The sequence below is a fragment of the Oncorhynchus nerka genome, linkage group LG17, assembly GCF_034236695.1.
Source record: "Oncorhynchus nerka isolate Pitt River linkage group LG17, Oner_Uvic_2.0, whole genome shotgun sequence".
Lineage (NCBI taxonomy): Eukaryota > Metazoa > Chordata > Actinopteri > Salmoniformes > Salmonidae > Oncorhynchus > Oncorhynchus nerka.
In genome coordinates this window covers 19907749-19921400 of record NC_088412.1, presented here as the reverse complement: position 1 = coordinate 19921400, position 13652 = coordinate 19907749, and positions in this window count along the sequence as shown.

The following is a 13652-nucleotide window of genomic DNA, read 5'->3' as shown; positions in this document are numbered from 1 at the left end:
CCTGGGTATGTCCCAGCAACCATACGCTGGGAGTTCCCAAACTGAATGTTCTTATTATCCAACTTCTTCAAAGCTCAAAAGGCCATGTGATTGCACACATCCACACACACATACAGTACACACAACACACAGTACACACACACATACAGTACACACAACACACAGTACACACACATACAGTACACACACACATACAGTACACACACATACAGTACACACAACACATACAGTACACACAACACATACAGTACACACAACACACAGTACACACACACATACAGTACACACACATACAGTACACACACATACAGTACACACAACACATACAGTACACACACATACAGTACACACACATACAGTACACACAACACATACAGTACACACAACACATACAGTACACACAACACATACAGTACACATACAGTACACACACATACAGTACACACAACACATACAGTACACACAACACATACAGTACACACAACACATAAAGTACACACAACACATACAGTACACACACATACAGTACACACACACATACAGTACACACACACAGTACACACACACATACAGTACACACAACACACAGTACACACACATACAGTACACACACACATACAGTACACACACACATACTGTACACACAACACATACAGTACACACAACACATACAGTACACACACACATACAGTACACACAACACATAGAGTACACACACACAGAGTGCACTCATTTGATTTCATTAGATATTATCCTCCTAATGTGAATGCATAGTGTACACATGACTGGTGTGATCACCAAACAACCATATGCCCAAAATCACAACTTCATTATGACATTCATGACCTCCGGTTGAGAGGAGGCTAATATAATGTTGCTTTGACATTGATGGGATCGTTCCTCATACTGAGAAGATCAAGTGTATGGCCCGTTCCTACATGTCTGGAGGGTGTGTTCATTCCTCCTTATTTGTCTGTCTGTCTGTCTGTGTCTGTCTGTCTGTCTGTCTGTCTGTCTGTCTGTCTGTCTGTCTGTCTGTCTGTCTGTCTGTCTGTCTGTCTGTCTGCCTGCTTGCCTGCCTGCCTTGCCTGCCTTGCCTGCCTGCCTCCCTCCCTCCCGCCAGTGACCAGGGGGGTGAGTGGGGGTAGGGGTGCGGTTGAGGAATTTCAGTGTGTGCCGTCGAGCTTCAGCAAACAGCCCTCGCAGCGTCAACGCAAACAGGACAGGGGTAGTCCCCTTGTACCAGGCCGGTACACACTCTGGAGCTCACTGTCGCTCCCTGTCCCGCTCACTGTAGCTCCCTGTTTTAATAGTGAATAGTACTGAGTAGTGGAAAGGTCACTCTAACTCCCTCACTTGAAGAGCATCGTTGTTTGTCGTTTGAGCATAGAAAAAGTGGTGAAGTAGTTGAGATAATTTATCCCATGGCAAAACAAAGTATGACAAAGAGAATTGATATGAGTGGAAACTGAAAAGTATTCCAGGTAAGTGGGGGAGAGAGAGAACAAAGGAGAGAGAGAATGAAAGTGGCACTGAGAGAAGAAAGAGAGATGTTCTGGTGTTGACGTGGGTGTACCGGCTGTCGTTGGTGGAAGAAGAGGAGGACCAATGCGCAGCGTGGTAAGTGTCCATTATTTTAATGAAACAACTGAACACCGAACAAAACAACAACGTGAATAAACGAAAAACCGAAACTGTCCTGTATGGTGATGAAGAAACACTAAACAGAAAATAATCACCCACAACTAAAATGGGGAAAACAGGCTACCTAAGTATGATTCTCAATCAGAGACAACGAAATGAGAACCATACCAGGCCAAACACATAAACACAACATAGAAAAAAGTACATAGACTACCCATCCCAACTCCCGCCCTGACCAAACTCAAACAAAGACATAACGAAGGAACTAAGGTCAGAACGGGACAGTGGGGTCATTTTCAGTAACTCAGCATGTTTTTTCTGGGTTAACAATGAAAATCCTGGTTATTCATGAGGGGAATCGGTACAGTTACATAAGAAATATTGTTTTGGGATGATATTATATCGAATTTTGACTCAATTATCGATTTGTAAAAAATGAAATAAATTATAATACCCCCCAAAAAATCGTATGTATTTTTGCTACTGTAGGTAGTGTTAGCTAGTGCTAGTCGGCGTGTAGCTGTGCCAAAACACTGGTATTTTTCATCCTATAGCTTGTTCGGTATCTTCTTTTAAAAAAATGATCCAACATGTTTTCAGCACTTTTTTATTTCCCTGACTGATCAAATGTCTTTTTCTCATGGCTCTCTTTTGTCTCTCTGCAGCAGACATATAGTGAGCAATATGTTTCCAACATCAAATTACAATAAAATCCATGCATATTGTATCGGCACCTAAGTATGGTGATAATATCGTATCGTGAGGTCCCTGGTAATTCCCAGACCTAGTCCCGGTCACTGCACTGTAATTTGTCATTTGTATTACAAATGATTACATTTAACATTTACATTTAAGTCATTTAGCAGACGCTCTTATCCAGAGCGACTTACAAATTGGTGCTTTCACCTTATGACATCCAGTGGAACAGCCACTTTACAATAGTGCATCTAAATCTTTTAAGGGGGGTGAGAAGGATTACTTTATCCTATCCTAGGTATTCCTTAAAGAGGTGGGGTTTCAGGTGTCTCCGGAAGGTGGTGATTGACTCCGCTGTCCTGGCGTCGTGAGGGAGTTTGTTCCACCATTGGGGGGCCAGAGCAGCGAACAGTTTTGACTGGGCTGAGCGGGAACTGTACTTCCTCAGTGGTAGGGAGGCGAGCAGGCCAGAGGTGGATGAACGCAGTGCCCTTGTTTGGGTGTAGGGCCTGATCAGAGCCTGGAGGTACTGAGGTGCTGTTCCCCTCACAGCTCCGTAGGCAAGCACCATGGTCTTGTAGCGGATGCGAGCTTCAACTGGAAGCCAGTGGAGAGAGCGGAGGAGCGGGGTGACGTGAGAGAACTTGGGAAGGTTGAACACCAGACGGGCTGCGGCGTTCTGGATGAGTTGTAGGGGTTTAATGGCACAGGCAGGGAGCCCAGCCAACAGCGAGTTGCAGTAATCCAGACGGGAGATGACAAGTGCCTGGATTAGGACCTGCGCCGCTTCCTGTGTGAGGCAGGGTCGTACTCTGCGGATGTTGTAGAGCATGAACCTACAGGAACGGGCCACCGCCTTGATGTTAGTTGAGAACGACAGGGTGTTGTCCAGGATCACGCCAAGGTTCTTAGCGCTCTGGGAGGAGGACACGATGGAGTTGTCAACCGTGATGGCGAGATCATGGAACGGGCAGTCCTTCCCGGGAGGAAGAGCAGCTCCGTCTTGCCGAGGTTCAGCTTGAGGTGGTGATCCGTCATCCACACTGATATGTCTGCCAGACATGCAGAGATGCGATTCGCCACCTGGTCATCAGAGGGGGAAAGGAGAAGATTAATTGTGTGTCGTCTGCATAGCAATGATAGGAGAGACCATGTGAGGTTATGACAGAGCCAAGTGACTTGGTGTATAGCGAGAATAGGAGAGGGCCTAGAACAGAGCCCTGGGGGACACCAGTGGTGAGAGCGCGTGGTGAGGAGACAGATTCTCGCCACGCCACCTGGTAGGAGCGACCTGTCAGGTAGGACGCAATCCAAGCATGGGCCGCGCCGGAGATGCCCAACTCGGAGAGGGTGGAGAGGAGGATCTGATGGTTCACAGTATCGAAGGCAGCCGATAGGTCTAGAAGGATGAGAGCAGAGGAGAGAGAGTTAGCTTTAGCAGTGCGGAGTGCCTCCGTGATACAGAGAAGAGCAGTCTCAGTTGAATGACTAGTCTTGAAACCTGACTGATTTGGATCAAGAAGGTCATTCTGAGAGAGATAGCGGGAGAGCTGGCCAAGGACGGCACGTTCAAGAGTTTTGGAGAGAAAAGAAAGAAGGGATACTGGTCTGTAGTTGTTGACATCGGAGGGATCGAGTGTAGGTTTTTTCAGAAGGGGTGCAACTCTCGCTCTCTTGAAGACGGGAGGGGCGTATCCAGCGGTCAGGGATGAGTTGATGAGCGAGGTGAGGTAAGGGAGAAGGTCACCGGAAATGGTCTGGAGAAGAGAGGAGGGGATAGGGTCAAGCGGGCAGTTTGTTGGGCGGCCGGCCGTCACAAGACGCGAGATGTCATCTGGAGAGAGAGGGGAGAAAGAGGTCAGAGCACAGGGTAGGGCAGTGTGAGCAGAACCAGCTGTGTCGTTTGACTTAGCAAACGAGGATCGGATGTCGTCGACCTTCTTTTCAAAATGGTTGACGAAGTCATCTGCAGAGAGGAGGAGGGGGGGGGGAGGATTCAGGAGGGAGGAGAAGGTGGCAAAGAGCTTCCTAGGGTTAGAGGCAGATGCTTGAAATTTAGAGTGGTAGAAAGTGGCTTTAGCAGCAGAGACAGAGGAGGAAAATGTAGAGAGGAGGGAGTGAAAGGATGCCAGGTCCGCAGGGAGGCGAGTTTTCCTCCATTTCCGCTCGGCTGCCCGGAGCCCTGTTCTGTGAGCTCGCAATGAGTCGTCGAGCCACGGAGCGGGAGGGGAGGACCGAGCCGGCCTGGAGGATAGGGGACAGAGAGAGGGGATTAAATATTTGAAGTCGAAATTAGAATGGCATGAGGTTAGTGGGAAAATACACTGTATATATTTCACCACATTTTTGCCCTCTGAGTCACAGTCAGAGTGATGTGTTGTGTTGTGTTGGTTGTTGTGGTTTGTGTCCAACCACTCAAAGCAGAGAAGTGATATGGGTGATCTAACTTTACTGTAGTGATACTTGTCTTTATTACCATCAGTGAAAGACCGATGGGGCTGATGATCTATCCCATTATCTATTGGGTTTCATAACCCAGGTCTAGCTGCAGCTACACACAGGGATACTAGTCCCATGTCTTTCTAGCTCAGCCATACTGTAAGCAGAGGCCTGGCTCCTCCGGGCACGACCGACGATCTATCCCATTATCTATTGGGTTTCATAACCCAGGTCTAGCTGCAGCTACACACAGGGATACTAGTCCCATGTCTTCCTAGCTCAGCCATACTGTAAGCAGAGGCCTGGCTCCTCCGGGCACGACCGACGGGGCTGATGATCTATCCCATTATCTATTGGGTTTCATAACCCAGGTCTAGCTGCAGCTACACACAGGGATACTAGTCCCATGTCTTCCTAGCTCAGCCATACTGTAAGCAGAGGCCTGGCTCCTCCGGGCATGGGCATTACTATTATTCTTTTTTCAATTGTACCTTTATTTAACTAGCAAGTCAGTTAAGAACAAATTCTTATTTACAATGACGGCCTATACCAGCCAAACCCGGACGATGCTGGGCCAATTGTGCGCTGCCCTATGGGACTCCCAATCAAGGCTGGTTGTGATACAGCCTGGATACGAACCAGGGTGTCTGTAGTGACGCATTAAGCACTGAGATGCAGTGTCTTAGACTGCTGCGCCACTCGGGAGCCCGGGTGAAGGGGAGAGTGGAGCTGCTGTTGGTAAATGGTTAGGAAGAGGAGGTTAGCGGGATGAGTAGAGGTTGATTAGACTAGTGTTTGTCGTTATTTGTGACAGGGACCAGCAAACTATGATCCTTCCTTCTTGGGGTACAGCTTAAAGACGTCCTCCAGCGATTTTTACTTTTACAGTTGAAAAGTGATATCCCAAGTATAAATACAGTAAAGATATATTTGGGGCAAAATAGTGTTTTTAAGACACAACTGCAAACTTCAAGGAATAGGCCATTTAAGGAATGGGTCTGATGGGAATCTGTGATGTCATCGGCCTCCTCCTTGCTTGAGGAACAATAGAGGAGCAATAGAGAACAAAAGAGGACAGGCCCAACCCCCACTGCTATGTCATGACTTACCTGGACCACCTATTGAGATGTGACTTTTGTTAATTAAATCAAGTGTTAAATGAGGTGAAAAGGAGACTAGAATGCCACTTTAAATGAAAACCTATTCGGAGAGTCTGGGAGCTAGCCTAGCCCTGGGTTTTGCATGAGGTGAATTTCCCTGACAGCCTCATGCTCGGGCGCCACACTCCACTCTCAGCACTACTCTGCTATACTCCCCTCAGCTAACTGTTAATGGCACGCTCCCTCTCTCCCCTCCGTCTTTCTTCATCCCTCTTTCCCTCTCTCTCTCTCTCTCTGTATAATCAGTAGTAGTGAGGGGAGCCGCTGAGCTGTTCCATGTGTAGGGTGCGTCAGATCAAATTAGACTGCTCTGACAAAGGGCCTTTTACACACAGGTGGATGACAGGGGGATTGTGGCTGCTGCTGCTCCCAGCCAGCAAGTCAGTCAGCCAGTCAGACATCCAGCCAGCTCGCCAGCCAGTCAGTCAGCCAGTCAGACATCCAGCCAGCTCGCCAGTCAGCCAGTCAGACATCCAGCCAGCTCGCCAGCCAGACATCCAGCCAGCTCACCAGCCAGTCAGCCAGTCAGACATCCAGCCAGCTCGCCAGTCAGTCAACCAGTCAGACATCCAGCCAGCTCGCCAGCCAGTCAGACATCCCAGCCAGCTCGCCAGCCAGTCAGACATCCCAGCCAGCTCGCCAGCCAGTCAGACATCCAGCCAGCTCGCCAGCCAGTCAGACATCCGGCCAGCTCGCCAGCCAGTCAGACATCCAGCCAGCTCGCCAGCCAGTCAGTCAGTCAGTCAGACATCCAGCCAGCTCGCCAGCCAGTCAGTCAACCAGCCAGCCAGACAATCAGCCAGCCAGTCAGTTAGTCAGTCGGCCAACCAGCCAGCCAATGAGTCAGCCAGCCGGCCAGACAGTCAGCCTGCCAGCCAGACAATAAGCCAGCCAGCCGGGCAGTAAGCCCAGAGTTCCTAACCCACCCCCACTGTGTCTGTGCGTCTGGGATTGAAGTGGGCTACCCCTTCCCTCTAATACCATATTGTCTTAACGGGGTACATTTGTATTTTATTTTTCTAGGATTTACTAAATATACAGTACATTTGGAAAGTATTCAGACCTCTTCACTTTTTCCACATTTTGTTACGTTACAGTCTTACACACAAGACCCCATAATGACAAAGCAAAAACACGTTTTTAGAAATATTTGCAAATGTATTAAAAATTAAAAACAAAAATACCTTATTACTTAAGTATTCAGACACTTTGCAACGAAACTTGAAATTGAGCTCAGGTGCATCCTGTTTCCATTGATCATCCTTGAGATGTTTCTACAACTTGATTGGAGTCCACCTGTGGTAAATTCAATTGATTGGACATGATTTGGAAAGGCACACGTCTGTCTATATTAGGTCCCACAGTTGACAGTGCATGTCAGAGCAAAAACCAAGCCATGATGTCAAAGGAAATGTCCGTAGAGCTCCAAGACATGGTAGTGTCGAGGCACAGATATGGAGAAGGGTACCAAAACATTTCTGCAGCATTAAAGGTCCCCAAGAACACAGTGGCCTCCATCATTCTTAAATGGAAGAAGTTTGGAACTACCAAGACTCTTCCTAGAGCTGGCCGCCTGGCCAAACAGGGCTTTCTGGGGAGAAGGGCCTTGGTCAGGGAGGTGACCAAGAACCCGATGGTCACTCTGACAGAGCTCCAGAGTTCATCTGTGGAGATGGGAGAACCTTTAAGAAGGACAACCATCTCTGCAGCACTCCAACAGTAAGTCCTTTATGGTAGAGTGGCCAGACGGAAGCCACTCCTCATTAAAAGGCACATGACATTCTGCTTGGAGTTTGCCAAAAGGCACCTAAAGGACTCTCAGACCATGAGAAACAAGATGCTCTGGTCTGATGAAACCAAGATTGAACTCTTTGGCCTGAAGGCCAAGTGTCACGTCTGGAGAAAACCTGGCACCATCCCTACGGTGAAGCATGGTGGTGGCAGCATCATGCTGTGGGGATGTTTTTCAGCAGCAAGGACTGGGAGACTTGTCAGGATTGAGGTAAAGTTGAACAGAGCAAAGTACAGAGAGATCCTTGATTAAAAGCTTCTCCAGAGCGCTCAGCACCTCAGACTGGGGCGAAGGTTCACCTTCCAACAGGCCAACTACCCTAAGCACACAGCCAAGACAACGCAGGGGTTGCTTCGGGACAAGTCTCTGAATGTCCTTGAGTGGCCCAGCCAGAGCCCAGACTTGAACCCGATCGAACATCTCTGGAGAGACCTGAAAATAGCTGTGCAGCGACACTCCCCATCCAACTCTGACAGAGCTTGAGAGGATCTGCAAAGAAGAATGGGAGAAATCCCCCAAATACAGGTGTGCCAACCTGGTAGCTTCATACCCAAGAAGACTCAAGGCTGTAATCGTTGCCAAAGGTGCTTCAACAAAGTACTGAGTAAAGGGTCTGAATACTTATGTAAATGTCAAATTTCAGTTTTAAATGTTTTATTAATTCGCAAACATTTCTATAAATCAGTTTTTGCTTTGTCATTATGGGGTATTGTGTGTAGATTGATGAGGAAAAAAACAATTCAATACATTTTAGAATAAGGCTGTAACATAACAAAATATGGAAAAAGTGAAGTGCTCTGAATATTTTCCGAATGCACTGGATTGTGTAAAAATGTCATATTATTGTATAAAACAACATTTATTGTATATCGTTAAAATAGATACAAAATACTTTATATAAAATACCTACAAAGGGAGTGAATGGTTCATGTCTTGACATGTGTTGCGTCCACATCCCTCTAATCATAAAATCCCCACTACATGCAAACTGAAGAGTGAAGCTAGGCCTACAATATATAGTGTTTGTGATTGTGTTGACCTCTCCCTTGTGTTGACCTCTCGGCCAGCCATTACTTTTCATATGCATGCAGCATAAAGCCTCCCTCCCCCCCCCCGTCACCCCTACTGCTTGGTGCTGCTGCCGTGGCAACATTAATGCAGCTACACCCCCCTGAAGAATTATTATTTTAATCCTCCTAATTGTTCAGTTTCATAGAATGGGTCTCAGTCTGCCTTGAACTAGTCTGGGCGTCCAATTGAATTCACCACACTGGGCCTAAGCCCTTCTGAGGCAGCCTGCCCCCCTTAAGAATATAACCCCGTGTCTTCCCGGCTGCACTGCAGAACACTGACTGACTTGTGCTGAGAGTCATTTCTCAAGAGTCCATAAAACATTCTTCTGACGTCTGGACATGAACTCTAATGAGTTGGGATAAGGCACAGAGAGGTATCATGACTGAACTGCCACTGACCCTTTTCAATAACAACAAGCTGCACATATGAGCTGCAACAAGCATGACATTTATGGAAATGGGTATACATGCTGAAATTGCTAAGTAGAAGTGAATCTATTGATATAATCTAAAGTGTTTGTGTTAACCCAGAAAACATAATTATATCATATAAAAGAGAATAAAAATCAGATTAAAGAGCTGTCCCACTGGGCACACACTGGTTGAATGAATGTTGTTTCCATGTCATTTCAATGAAATGACGTTGAATCAACGTTGAATTGACATCTGTGCCGAGCGGGATGGGTGTGCCATTGTTAATCATTTCAAACACTGTATTACAATGGAACATGTAAAAAGTGTATCAACTGGTGTTTTAACCAGAAGCAATGACGGTTTGACTGGTCAGACTAGACTGGAAGCCTCCTAGCTGGACCTGACCATGGGTGTTGGGCAGCAGTGATAATCTGCACTTGCAAATCCCATGCATTTAGTCAAATTATTCCAACCCCTAAGGCTCTCATTGAACCAGTGCTTGTCAGAGCTCTTGGTGGACAACAATGTAGCCATTCAGGCCCACTTGCGGCTCATAGGGGCAATTTCAAGTGTGAATCGACTGTGTAGCCCATGGCTTACATTAAATTACCTGAGACCTGACCCACCCAAGTCTGGGGGAGAGAGCGCCACTCAGTCCTGCTAAACTACACCATCTCTGAGCTGCTGCTGCTGGACTCCTTCACATTTTAATCACCCTGTCCTGCCATGCCTGGACACTCAGAATCTCCCAGACGGGGAGAGAGAGGAGGATGGAGAGAGGGATATAGAGAAAAGGGGGGAGAGAGAGAGAGAATAGAGCGAGTAAAAGACTGAGTTAGGGAAGGATAGAGAGAGATTATTCTATCTAGATATCCTCTCCTCCATACCCTCTCCTCTCATCTTCCCTCCAATAACGTGCTTTTAATATGTGCCTGCCTGTGTGGGTGAGCAGCCATCCCTGCCTTTGATGGGAATCTGCCTGTGATGCGCTGAGAGCCCTTTTGAAGTAGCGGGCTAGGGGGCTACAGGGGAGCTGCAGACAGGCCCTTTGATGTGAGAGACTGGAGAGGGCGGCTGCACGCTGCCCTGTGTGGATCTGTCAGTAGCACAGCTGCACAGCTCACTGAGGAGGTCCTGCCTGCCTGCCTGCCTGCCTGCTGGAGTGACTGATCCACCTGGCTAACTGTTGCTGCCCCACACATGCCAATACTATACTATGTGGAGTATTAATAGACCTGGTTGAGTAAACAGTTACATTGGTTAAAAGTAGTAAATGTGCTGCTGAAAGTTAAAAGTTAAAAGTTAAAGTGGTAGTTTGTAGTGCTGATGATTGAAGTGATAGTAGAGGTACAGTAACAGTAGTAATAATAACATGCTAGTAGATTATGTCTCAGAACTAGCATAAGTAACTAGCAGTGTAGTTCCTAAAAGCAGTACCAGTTGTGAAGCATTTGCTTGAAATGCGACTTTTGGATAAACTTCCACTTTGAGTTCATATGGTGTGAAGACTCAAACACAGCATTATTCGGTTCTCCTTGCACTATTTCTTTCATTTACCGTCAGTGTCTCTTCTGCTCTGAATCTATGTAAATGTGCCACTGGGAAATGTGGAAAGCCAAATGGAATCTGTTTTCTCCAGCTGCACGAAACCTTTAAAGCAGACCATATGTTCTGACCTGTTAGTTTCACAAACATTCAACCCTGGCTAAACTTTCAACCTGCCTGGCTGGAGAGGAGAGGAGTTTCAAAGTCTAGGCAATTGGTTGTTGAATGATGGCACCGGAGAGGATGGCTGCTGTTTTACGGGCTAATATTTTGAGGTTATTTTCGTATTTTTTGTAACTTATTTTGTACATAATGTTGCTGCTACCGTCTCTTATGACCGAAAAGAGCTTCTGGATATCAGAACAACGATTGCTCACCTCGAACTGGATGAGGATTTTTTCTTTAATGAGTCTGAAGCAAAAGATATACTGCTTCTCCGAGACCAGGCCCAAATCCCTGTCATTCACGTGAAGAAAAGACGGAAATGCATGGGCCAGAGATTGAGATGCCTTTTGAGAATTCATCAGCTCGTGGGTAACCCGCCTCAACCATCCGTTCTATTGGAGAACGTGCAATCACTAGAGAATAAACTGGATGATCTCCGTTTGAGACTATCCTACCAAAGGGACATAAAAAAATCGCAATATCTTATGTTTCACCGAGTTGTGGCTGAACGACGACATGGAAAATATACAGTTGGCTGGGTTTTCTGTGCAATGACAGGACAGAACAGCGACGTCTGGTAAGATGAGAGGTGGGGGTGTGTGTATATCAGTCAATAACAGCTGGTGCGCGATGTCTAATATTAAGGAAGTCTCGAGGTATTGCTCGCCTGAGGGAGATTTCATGATAAGCTGTAGACCACACTATCTACCAAAAGAGTTTTCATCTATATTTTTCGTAGCCGTCTATTTACGGCCACAAACCGATGCTGGCACTAAGACCGCACTCAAGAAGCTGTATAAGGCCATAAGCAAACAAGAAAATGCTCATCCAGAAGCGGCACTCATAGTGGCCAGGGACATTTCTACCAGCATATTACATATGCAAGCAGAGGGAAAAAAACTCTAGACCACCTTTACTCCACACACAGAGATGCATACAAAGCTCTCCCTCACCCTCCATTTGGCAAATCTGACCATAATTCTATCCTGATTCCTGCTTACAAGCTAAAATTAAAGCAGGGGGTACCAGTGACTCGCTCAATACGGAAGTGGTCAGATGACGTGGATGCTACGCTACAGGACTGTTTTGCTAGCACAGACTGGAATATGTTCATCCAACGGCATTGAGGAGTATACCACCTCAGTCACCGGCTTCAACAATAATTGCAGTGACTGTACGTACATATCCCAAACAGAAGCCATGGATTACAGGCAAGATCTACACCAAGCTAAAGGCTAGAGCTGCTACTTTTATGGAGTGGGACACTAATCCAGACACTTATAAGAAATCCCGCTATGCCCTCATACGAACCATCAAACAGGCAAAGTGTCAATACAGGACTAAGATTAAATTCTACTATACTGGTTCTGACACTCATCGGATGTGGCAGGGTTTGCAAAACTATTACGGACTACAAAGGGAAACCCAGCCGTGAGCTGCCTAGTAACGCGAGCCTACCAAATGAGCTAAATGCCTTTTATGCTCGCTTTGAGGCAAGCAACACTGAAGCATGCATGAGAGCACCAGCTGTTGGGACGACTGTATGATCACGCTCTCTGTAGCCGATGTGAGCAAGACCTTTAAACATGTAACAGCGGGGCCAGACGGATTACCAGGATGTGTACTCAGAGCATGCGCATGAGCATGTCTTCACTGACATGTTCAACATCTCCCTGACCGAGTTTGTAATACCTATATGTTTCAAGCAGACCAGCATAGTCCCTGTGCCCAAGAAAGTGAAGGTAACCTGCCTAAATGACTACCGTCCTGTAGCACTCCCGCCGGTAGCCATGAAGTGCTTTGAAAGGCTGGTCATGGCTCACATCAACACCATTATCCCAGAAACCCTGACCCCCTCCAATTCGCATACCGCCCCAAAACAGATCCACAGATGACGCAATCTCAATTGCACTCCACCCTGCCCTTTCCAACCTGGACAAAAGGAACACCTATGTGAGAATGCTGTTCATTGACTACAGCTCAGTGTTTAACACCATTGTGCCTACAAAGCTCATCACTAAGCTAAGATCCCTGGGACTCAACACCTCCCTCTGCAACTGGATCCTGGATTTCCTAACGGGCCGCCCCCAGGTGGTAAAGGGTAGGCAACAACACATCTGCCAAGCTGAACCTCAACACTGGGGCCCCTCAGGGGTGCGTCCTTAGTCCCCTCCTGTACTCCCTGTTCACCCTCAACTGCATGGCCAAGCACAACTCAAACACCATCATTAAGTTTGCTGACAACACAACAGTGGTAGGCCTGTGTCAGGCCAACAACCTCTCCCTCAACGTGAGCAAGAAAGTAATTGGACTACAGGAAAAGTTAGGCAGAACATGCCCCCATTCATATTGATGAGGCTGCAGTGTAGCAGGTTGAGAGTTTCAAGTTGCATGGTGTCCACATCACCAACAAACTATCATGGTCCAAGCACACCAAGACAGTCGTGAAGAGGGCATGACAACATCTTTTCCCCCTCAGACTGAGAAGACTTGGCATGGGTCCACAGATCTTCAAAAACTTCTACAGCTGCATCATCGAGAGCATGACCGGTTGCGTCACAACTGCTCGGCATCCGACCGTAAGCGGCCACAAAGGGTAGTGCGTACCGCCCAGTACATCACTGGGACCAAGCTTCCTGCCATCCAGGAAATATATACTAAGCATGGTCAGAGGAATGCCCAAAAAACTCCAGTCGCCCAAGTCATAGACTGTTCTCTCTGCTA